A 9,759-nucleotide genomic window follows, 5' to 3' on the forward strand; every position below is an offset into this window, starting at 1 on the left:
GATGTAAGGGAACTTCTAAAAATAATATATCCAAAGAACTCAGAGCAAGTAGCAGCCCAACTTATTGTACCCGAGGCTGAATGGATGAGGAGCGGAAGAGAGGAAGAGTCTTGCATTGCTAAATGGTCTTAAGAGTAGTCAAGGACCACAGCAGACCAATGAAACCTCACAGGGAAAGAACAAAGGGGAAAAACTAGATGCTACGCTTCTTTCTTCCTTTGGTATCCAACTGGGATTCCCCAGTGCAACTCTGATTGCAAGCCAAAGAAGCATGAGAACCAATGAAAGTAATCCATACATGTCAGCCTCCTAGGAGAGAGAGCAGGATGGAGGATAAAGCTGCACAAAGGAAGATACTCGACATAGATGCCAACCAGGAGACTGAATAAGTGTTAGTGTTAGTTGCTCAGTTGTGCCTGACTGTTTGCGAACTCATGGACTGTGGCCCTCCAGGCTCCTCTGTTCATGGGATTTTCCAGGCAAGGATACTAGAGTGGGTTGCTATTTCCTTCTCCAGGGGATCTTCCCAACCCAGGGATCAAACCCAGGTCTCCTGCACTGCAGGCAGGAGACTGAATAGATGGATAGAAGTTTGACCCTTAGACAGAATTTTTGAATTAGTAAGTACTGGTAGTACAGTTGAATAATCAGATATTCTCTAGTCAATACCCCAGGCATGCTCAAATAAATAGGAAACTTCTTTGAAGAACCTTTTGGGTAATGACAGGTATTCTGCATTTAATGAAGTTTGTATATATTCGTGTAAAGTCGTTTGAAACTGGTTCCTTACTCTTATTCATATGTCCAGAAACAGGAACAACTTGTGTGGACAAATGGGAATGAATTGATTTTTATAACTTTATACTCCAGAGTACCTCCTAAGGAAAAGAACATATTGGTAAAACAGCTGTGAAAGCAGGCAAAAAAAAAAAAAAAAACACACACACACAAAAAAAACCTCTATACTTAATTAGAATGGGGAATAAAAGAGCTAAGCATACTCTGTCTGAACTTCAAACAAAAGAGTTGTGATTTTTAATTTAGAAGCCACAGTTAAGAATTGGTGAACTTGCACAGAAGAACACCTAAAAACATGTGAAGACCTTCAGGTTCTAGATGGGAATAATGTTGGCTTCTACAGATTTATGCATCTAGACATATAATCTTAAAAATGTTATTTTAATGTCACATGTCCTTCAATATTCAAAATATAAACTTAAAAATTTTAATAAAGATATGTGAACTTAAAATATCATATCCAGGCCCCATCTTAAGGAATGAAAAACTGTTTCTTGGGCAGGTGTTTCCTTTTTTCAATTGCTACTAGTCTGGATTTCTTCATTAGCTCCCTTAATAGATTTTGGAATATTAGCATAGAGATCTATTTCAACAGTAACACAGCTGGGTCCCTTGGCTTCACGGCCTTTGGAACTCGCAAAATATTTGGCTTCTATCAATATTGTCATTTTTCTTCTCCATTTAGTATCTCTTTATGTTGTCTCTAGTTATATTCTAAGGATTTCTCACAGCCTTACTAACATAAAAAAAAAAGAGTACGCAGTGTTTTAAGAGCGGATGATTCTATATAATTTTCTTTGCATACCCTTATGAAGTGTATGTGTTAGCCGCTGGGTTGTGACCGACTCTTTGCTATTCCATGGACTGGGGCCTGCCAGGATCCTCTGTCCATGGGATTCTCCAGGCAAGAATACTGGAGTGAGTAGCTATTCCCTTCTCCAGGGGATCTTCCTAGCCCAGCAGCGGAACTTGGGTCTCCTATACTGCAGGCAGTTTCTTTACCATCTGAAGTTCCGGGGAAGCTTATATACATACCTTTATGGGATCCCTTCAAAATCATCTAGCATTAGAATCAATAGGATTCTGTATTCTGATTATTTGAAGCAGGTCAAACAGCATTGATGAAATGAATGTGTATTTTACTTTTTTAACGGGCCATCATTTCTTTACTTATAATTTTTATATATTCATGGAACAGGCTTAATTTATTTGTAGAAATTGTTGGCTTGAAATGTAGATAAACAGATATATAGCTACCATGGCACATGGTAGTCGCTCAAAGATGGTATATTGTCATATGTCCATACATGTATGTCTCATTCATTGCAAATAGAACATTATTACCTTGAATACTCAAAGTTTCTATCACACATACTCTTATGTAACAAGGAAGAAGAAAATGAAAAATCAGCTAGGTTAAGTTACATAGACAAATGCCCCTATCATTCCAGAACTTTTAAATCTGGAATATTGGCAGTGGTTATCTAGAGGCCTCAGTATTTGAGAGTCTCTGACACTTGCTACAGCTATGGGTGAATTTTAGTTCCACCATTTATTTAATAAGATTTTCTCATCGCTTTTACCCATAATTTTCAAGTGGTTTAACTCTGTGCTTTCAAAGTGTTGCATGTACCTAATTTTAATCTATTTGTCTATTGACAAAGAAGAGATTTACTATGAAAATATTTACCTTGCTCACTATAAATTCCTGCCAATTATAATCAATCCTCTAATTGATAATTCCTGGGACAAAATTATTCTATTACCTTCTGTTAAACATTATCTCTGTATTACTTTCCTTCATCATTTATAAAACATGGAATCAAATATGCCTTATTTGATCTTTTATTCTGTTTTACTGATTTTTCATTTAAAAATCATATGAATAAATAGTTGCTGAATATCTTTGGAAAAAAGTATAAACACACAGCAGTAAATTTGTTCAGCTGAGACAAGATATTTAACTTTAGATAAGTCTTTGAAAAGATTCAAAACAAAGTCAAAAAGAATTACCTGAAGTAGAAAAAAATCTACTTTTCAAGGGAGTACCTGGTAATAACTTGAGTTGTATGAGCTAAATGAACCTGCCTTTTGATATTTAAGTAATTACCCAGAAGAAATAAAAGGTTTTATTTAAAATGTGTAATAATATGAAAAGTAATAAATTTTGGAATTTGCTTTGTATCACCAATTTATTATAAAATTGCCTTACTAAGTTGATTCAAGCTGGAATCAAGATTGCTGGGAGAAATATCAGTAACCTCAGAAATGCAGATGACACCATCCTTATGGTAGAAAGTGAAAAACTAAAGAGCCTCTTGATGAAAGTGAAAGAGGATAGTGAAAAAATTGGCTTAAAACTCAACATTCAGGAAACTAAGATCATGGCATCTGGTCCCATCACTTCATGGCAAATAGATGGGGAAACAATGGAAACAATGACAGACTTTATTTTCTTGGGCTCCAAAATCACTGCAGATGGTGACTGCAGCCATGAAATTAAAAGATGCTTGCTCCTTGGAAGAAAAGCTATAACCAACCTAGACAGCATATTAAAAAGCAGTGACATTAGTTTGCCAACAAAAGTCCGTCTAGTCAAAGCTATGGTTTTTCCAGTACTCATGCATGGATGTTTTCATTTGGACTATAAAGAAAGCTGAGTGTCAAAGACTTGATGCATTTGAACTGTGGTGTTGGAGAAGACTCTTGAGAGTCTCTTGGACTGCAAGGAGATCCAACCAGTCAATCCTGAAAGAAATCAGTCCTGAATATCCATTGGAAGGACTGAAGCTAAAACTCCAATACATTGGCCCTGATGTGTAGTCTACTCATTGGAGAAGACCCTGATGCTGGGAAAGATTGAAGGCAGGAGGAGAAAGGGACGACAGAGGATGAGATGGCGGATGGTATCACTGACTTGATGGACATGAGTTTGAGTAAGCTCCGGGAGTTAGTGATGGACAGGGAAGCTTTGTGTGCTGCAGTCCATGGGGTCACAAAGAGTTGGACACAACTGAATGACTGAACTGAACTGAAGTCATGAGTTGCTTATCATATCTTTGTTGAAAAATATAGAAGAAATTATAGCTCATAAAGGAAAAATCCATCTAGTCAAGGCTATGGTTTTTCCAGTGGTCACATATGGATGTGAGATTTGGACTGTGAGGAAAGCTGAGCGCCGAAGAATTGATGCTTTTGAACTGTGGTGTTGGAGAAGACTCTTGAGAGTCCCTTGGACTGCAAGGGGATCCAACCAGTCCATTCTAAAGGAGATCAGTCCTGGGTGTTCATTGGAAGGACTGATGCTCAGGCTGAAACTCCAATACTTTGGCCACCTCATGCGAAGAGTTGACTCATTGGAAAAGACTTTGATGCTGGGAGGGATTGGGGGCAGGAGGAGAAAGGGACGACAGAGGATGAGATGGCTGGATGGCATCATCGACTCGATGGACATGAGTTTGAGTGAACTCCGGGAGTTGGTGATGGACAGGGAGGCCTGGCGTGCTGCGGATTCATGGGGTTGCAAACATTCAGACACGACTGAGCGACTGAACTGAACTGAAAGGAAAAATAATAGGAAATAAGTTACTTTCTGGTACCTAAAGGCCTAGGCTTCATTTCATCATAACTTTTTCGTCATAACATAAAATAATTTTTTCATCATAAGATAAAGTTTCATTTATAGGGAGATTTCCAGGGCAACCATTAAGGTACAGGACTTTGTCCTGTAACGGTCTCAAAAGCAATGCTAATTCTTGTGTTTTAAGTCAGATCTCCCATTTTCTTTCTAACCTGTGCAGAATTGTATCCTAAAACTTCATCCAAGATCTAGCCCCTCAGTCAACAAGGATATATCACAACTACAATATAATTACTATAATTATTATTATTTGGGAGTAGCCTTTGAGACTTGACTTAACATCGATCCATTCCAACAATTGCCCCTATTAAAGTGTGTATAATTGTTTTCTGATCAGTGCATTGATGTCAATGAAGGAGAATCTGAAGCCTTTTTCATTTATAGCTGGGGAAAATGTAAGACATATTTAGGACTTATTTTCATAAAACAGTTCTAAATATATTGGATTGAAAAGTAAGTAGAATTAATTTCTTGAAAGTAAATGTAATTAATACCAGACTCAATCTTAAACCTTGTTAAGGATTTTTGGTAACCTCTAAATCTTCGTAAACAGACTTCACACAAAATCAACTCTGTGATACCCTTGTGACTGAGATTCTGGGGTGTTTTGCCAGTGAAATTGGTGAAAGTTTAAGAGTTTTGTGAGAGAGTATGGTTTGCATTTTCACATACCAATCAAAGGGGTATAAATTTGCAATCCTGTTTAAGATAATTTTAACAGTATGTGCTCAGCAAAGATGTTTACAGAAAACAATTTGGGTATATAGGACATGTGACATTTCTATCTAAATTTGAATTCAATTTGCTTTCAAGCTCCCATTCTGATGTTGGTAGGGACCATTTATAATTGTCAGTTCAGGTCCTCTCATTTACTTCAGGTTTATAAGTTGTTTGCCTTAGAGTAAGCATTTAATCACAATCAGTTTTTCTCCCTTCTCCTTTCTTTTCTATTTTCGTTTCTGGGTTGCCTCTAAAGGCAAGCTGAAGTTTCATGTAATATTTTGAACAAATAAGATGAAAGGAGTGTAAGAGGCTTAATTTTTGCCTCCAATGTTCATTTGAAATGTATTTTGTGGAGGAAGACAGTATTATTTTCTACTTATTGTAGGATAATAAAACTCCTTCAGTGAAGTTAAGTGGAAAATAGACTCAGTCCGGTACTTAGAATAGTCTGCCTTGTTTTTTTCTTTTTCTTTTAATCTCTTCCTTCTCTTCTTAATTCTTTGACTTGAGTTTCTAATTTTACTAACCACTGATACCTGAAAATCAAAGCAAGGAAGAGACAGAGATACCAGTGACTGAATGTTCGTACCTGGATTCTCCTAAAATGACTGGACCTTGCAGGTTCTTAGCGCTTGAGTTTTTCCTCTAAAATGGAATTGGTGGCATCAATAGATTTTCCAGTGTTGGTTTCCTGCCTTGGTTTGGGCAAAGCAGTTCCTCAGTGGCTGGTGATTCACTGCTTCTACAGCTCTGCTTCAGAAATGGACCCTTGCTCAGGTCACATTGCCCCCCTCAGTGATCCATTTGGGAAGGTTCTGATGGAATTCTTATGCTCGCTTTCACTTGTGGGGTCCACATCTTTCAGATGGTAGACTCTCATGCCATTTATGTCTCTGGCAAACAAGTTAAATCCACTGCAACAGCAGTTGCCTTCTGTGATGCAGCTGGAGCACCTAACTACCTTGTTCCTCTCCTTCTAGATTTCCAAACAGAAATCAATTTTCTCTACCCACTAAGGCTAGAATTCATGACAAGATTTTTTTGGAATACCCATTTAAGTCTAGCTGAAATTATTAACGGAAGTAATAGCTAGCTTTTGGCTAGTCCTGCATCTTGGTGGTTAGGAGGGCACTAGAAACATAGCATAACATATAACATCACTGACTCAATGCATATGAGTTTGAGCAAACTCCAGAGATAGTGAAGGACAGGGAAACACGGTGTGCTGCAGTTGATGGGGTCACACAGTTGGACACAGTTGAATAACAGCAACAAAAGCATAACATCTCTCACAGAAACTCTCTTCAGAGACTCTTGCAAATCTCCAAATATTCAACGTGGATGAGTTTCTAAATTACTTCTAAGCCCTTCCTTGGAAACTGTGTGATGTGGCTTAAGAAACCAAGATTTAGTTCCATTTTTTTTTCCCCATCTGTTTATACCATTCTTATGTTTTCTTGGTAGAAAATCTATTATATCCATCTTCATTCCTATCTTATTACTTGATTTAATTAACATGAAACTTCAAAACCAACTTTCTTGAGATTAAATATCTTTAAGCAAAGAACATCTATATTTATTTGAGTTAAAATCTATACATTTAATCCTTAGGACCTTAAATTTCAGTTGTCAAAGTAGTTGAAATAAAAATTACTAAATATTCTGTCAATTTTCCAAAACTTATCTCAATTCTTATGTAATATCATTTGTGTAACAAATTATCAAAATATTATAGCAATGTGATAAACACCTTCATATTTAAAATTTAAAGGTAAATGATTTATGAAAATGATAATTCTATGATTCATTATAAAATAGGCAAGTGACTAATGACTTCTGGTTATCTTTTTGTAAATGAAATTGTTTTACTTGTTTAGTGTTCTATTTTCTAATTTTGTTAATATAATATTATATAAATTAGAATGGAAAGAGTGCATGGTTCTAAATCACTTTTGAGTCAGTGTCTCACATACTTCATAGGAAATTGAAAGTTTACTAAATGCTTTAGAGGTCAACTCTGCAAAAAAAAAAAAAAAAAATTCCTACATTTTAGTAAGGAATTTAGTATTGTGTGGGAAATATTGACATTGGTTAATCATTGGTAAGGTAAATGGGTCATCATCTCTAAGCATATGAAAAATATATTTTCACCTAAATGGGACAAAAATAAATCTCTGCAGATTATACATTATTCATCTAAATGAGAATGATGCAAAACTGATTCCTGCTAGCTTTAAAGAATTTATTAAGAGATAATGTTTAATTACCACTAATTATATTAGCAGAATGATGTACTGGTCAATGGAAAAACTTCACTACTTTCACATTAAAAAGACTTTAATTCATGACATTAAACATTTGATAACATAGTACTCTATATAAATATTGAAAAAGGCTTGTTAAATTTTAGTGAAGGTTTGGACAATGAAAAGAAATTGATATTTATCTTTTACCCCTTTTTAGAACTTTATGCCCCAGAAGTAATAGAAATGACTTATCGGATAAAGAGGTAAAATTCCCCAGTCCTCCTCAGAAATCATATGCTCTTTTTTTTTTTAATTTTATTTTATTTTTAAACTTTACATAATTGTATTAGTTTTGCCAAATATCAAAATGAATCCGCCACAGGTATACATGTGTTCCCCATCCTGAACCCACTTCCCTCCTCCCTCCCCATACCATCCCTCTGGGTCATCCCAGTGCTCTAGCCCCAAGCATTTTTGAAAAACAAAACTTGGGTATTAATTTGATTTAGCAAGTAAAAGAAAATTATTTGAACTTAAGACTATGTCCTGTGCCTTTGCATTAGTGAATATGCATTTCTAATATGTATCAAATCATTGTGCAGAAAGATGCTTCGGAACTTAGCACACCCACAGTTTTATAAGACTAAATGGTTTCCAGAGGAAAAACTTCAAGCTTTTCTAATCCTGCATTTTTGAGTGTATAAATTGCTCAAATGTTGGCTTCTTTCTGAAGCTATTTAACTTACTGTTTTAGTAAATTTTTGTAAAAGAGCAAAAGGGAACTTTATACAACTTAGTGAAAGTATAAAACTACCAATTCCAAATGATTAGGAAATGTGAAAAACTATGGAAAGTAATTTTAAATGAATGGATGATATAAATCAATGATTGCTAATAAGTGAATGAATAAACCATAAGAGAATTTATGGAATTTTGAGAAATGATTATAATATTTTATAATATTTTCTGTATTTCTACTTGATTTCTTAAATTTAAAAAAGTTTTATTTCCTCCCAAATTGGGAAATGGGTTCCTTATTACTTCAACTGGAAGTTTTCTTTCTATGGTTGCTTTCTATATGTCTCCTTTTAATCAAAATAGAAAATGTAATTAGAAAACTTAGTCATTGGTGAAAGAAGATGAAAAGAGTATGGCAGTCAAAGCAGTACTTGTGTCACCCTTTTTATAGGATACAGTCAAGTCAGTGATTCAGTTGGGGAATTTGGAAGAGGAAAACAGCAATTAAATGGAAAATCCCTCTAGTCAATCAAATGCAATTGTGAACACACTTGAAAAGGAAAACAGCATATGATCAAATATTACATAAAATGTAAGATACAATATATCTAATAAAAATACCTATTGAGGCTTTACAATGTGCCTAGTATTTATAGTCACCTATTTCCTTTCCTAAACTTATAGCTTTAACACGATAAGCATAACAAGTAGTAAGCAAAGAAATGCTTGCTTATGTTTGAGGGGAGGAGAAGCAGAACTTCCCTGCCGTTTTTTTCTGTAGCTTCTTGTGCTGTCATGGAGCTTGGAGCTGCTTTATAACATTTGATTTATATTTGGTTTCTAGTGTTTCACAAGTGCATAACAACTAGAACTGAAGCCAGAATCTTATTAGTGGAGATGCTCTGCAGTGAAATGTCAACACGGGGCATTTGTGTTTTACTTTTATTGCTTTAATAGATAGTCCATTTTGTGACAGCATGATCTATTTGAATAATGTGACATTTGGGGGAAGTTTTAAAATTGATTTTTATTCAATTGATATTAATTTTGGGTTAAGACCTGACGTAATAAAGAAAATAGAGATGTCATTCTCCATCTGTCTTTTAGAGGGAAGGAGTTTGGGCCAGGAGGCCAACAAGTTGGAAAGGCGCTTCATATTAGCATTAATGCCATGTGTTCTACCCCATCTGTTTTTCAGAGCGGAATGACTGGCAGATAACAATCAGATAGAGCTTAGGCAGTAGCAAGTCATAGACAGACAAAAACATCTTAGTGGGAAGATGATAGAGTCCATTACCTTATAGATGATCATAATGGGTATTTTATTCAAACATGCTTTATGTGGTATACAGCCTCAAGTTAATGGAATAATGTGAATATACTTCTTCCAAAGCCTTAAGGAAAAAAAATGGGCCAAATGAAAGATAATTAGATCCTCATATCACTTTTTCATCATTACTCTCAACATTCTCTCATTGCTTCATTAGTGTATCCTGAGTATACCGAACCCTGAATAAAGCTATTGGCTTGTCCTGGAATTCCTGCCCTACCATTGTCATGCTTTCCCCAGCTACCAGTGGGGTCCCAGTCTCTTTCTTATATCCTAGCATGAAG

The 9,759-nt window shown here is 35.5% G+C and overlaps 1 protein-coding gene across 6 annotated transcripts in view; it reads left to right on the forward strand.

The window, feature by feature from the left end:
* GPC5 (glypican 5) overlaps nucleotides 1-9,759 on the forward strand; it is a 1,583,243-nt gene that overhangs the window by 916,193 nt on the left and 657,291 nt on the right. The gene's annotated exons all lie outside the window — the stretch shown is intronic.

Source organism: Bos grunniens, chromosome 12 (genome assembly GCF_055505025.1).
Source record: "Bos grunniens cultivar Pamir isolate PY7600 chromosome 12, Bosgru_T2T1.0, whole genome shotgun sequence".
NCBI lineage: Eukaryota > Metazoa > Chordata > Mammalia > Artiodactyla > Bovidae > Bos > Bos grunniens.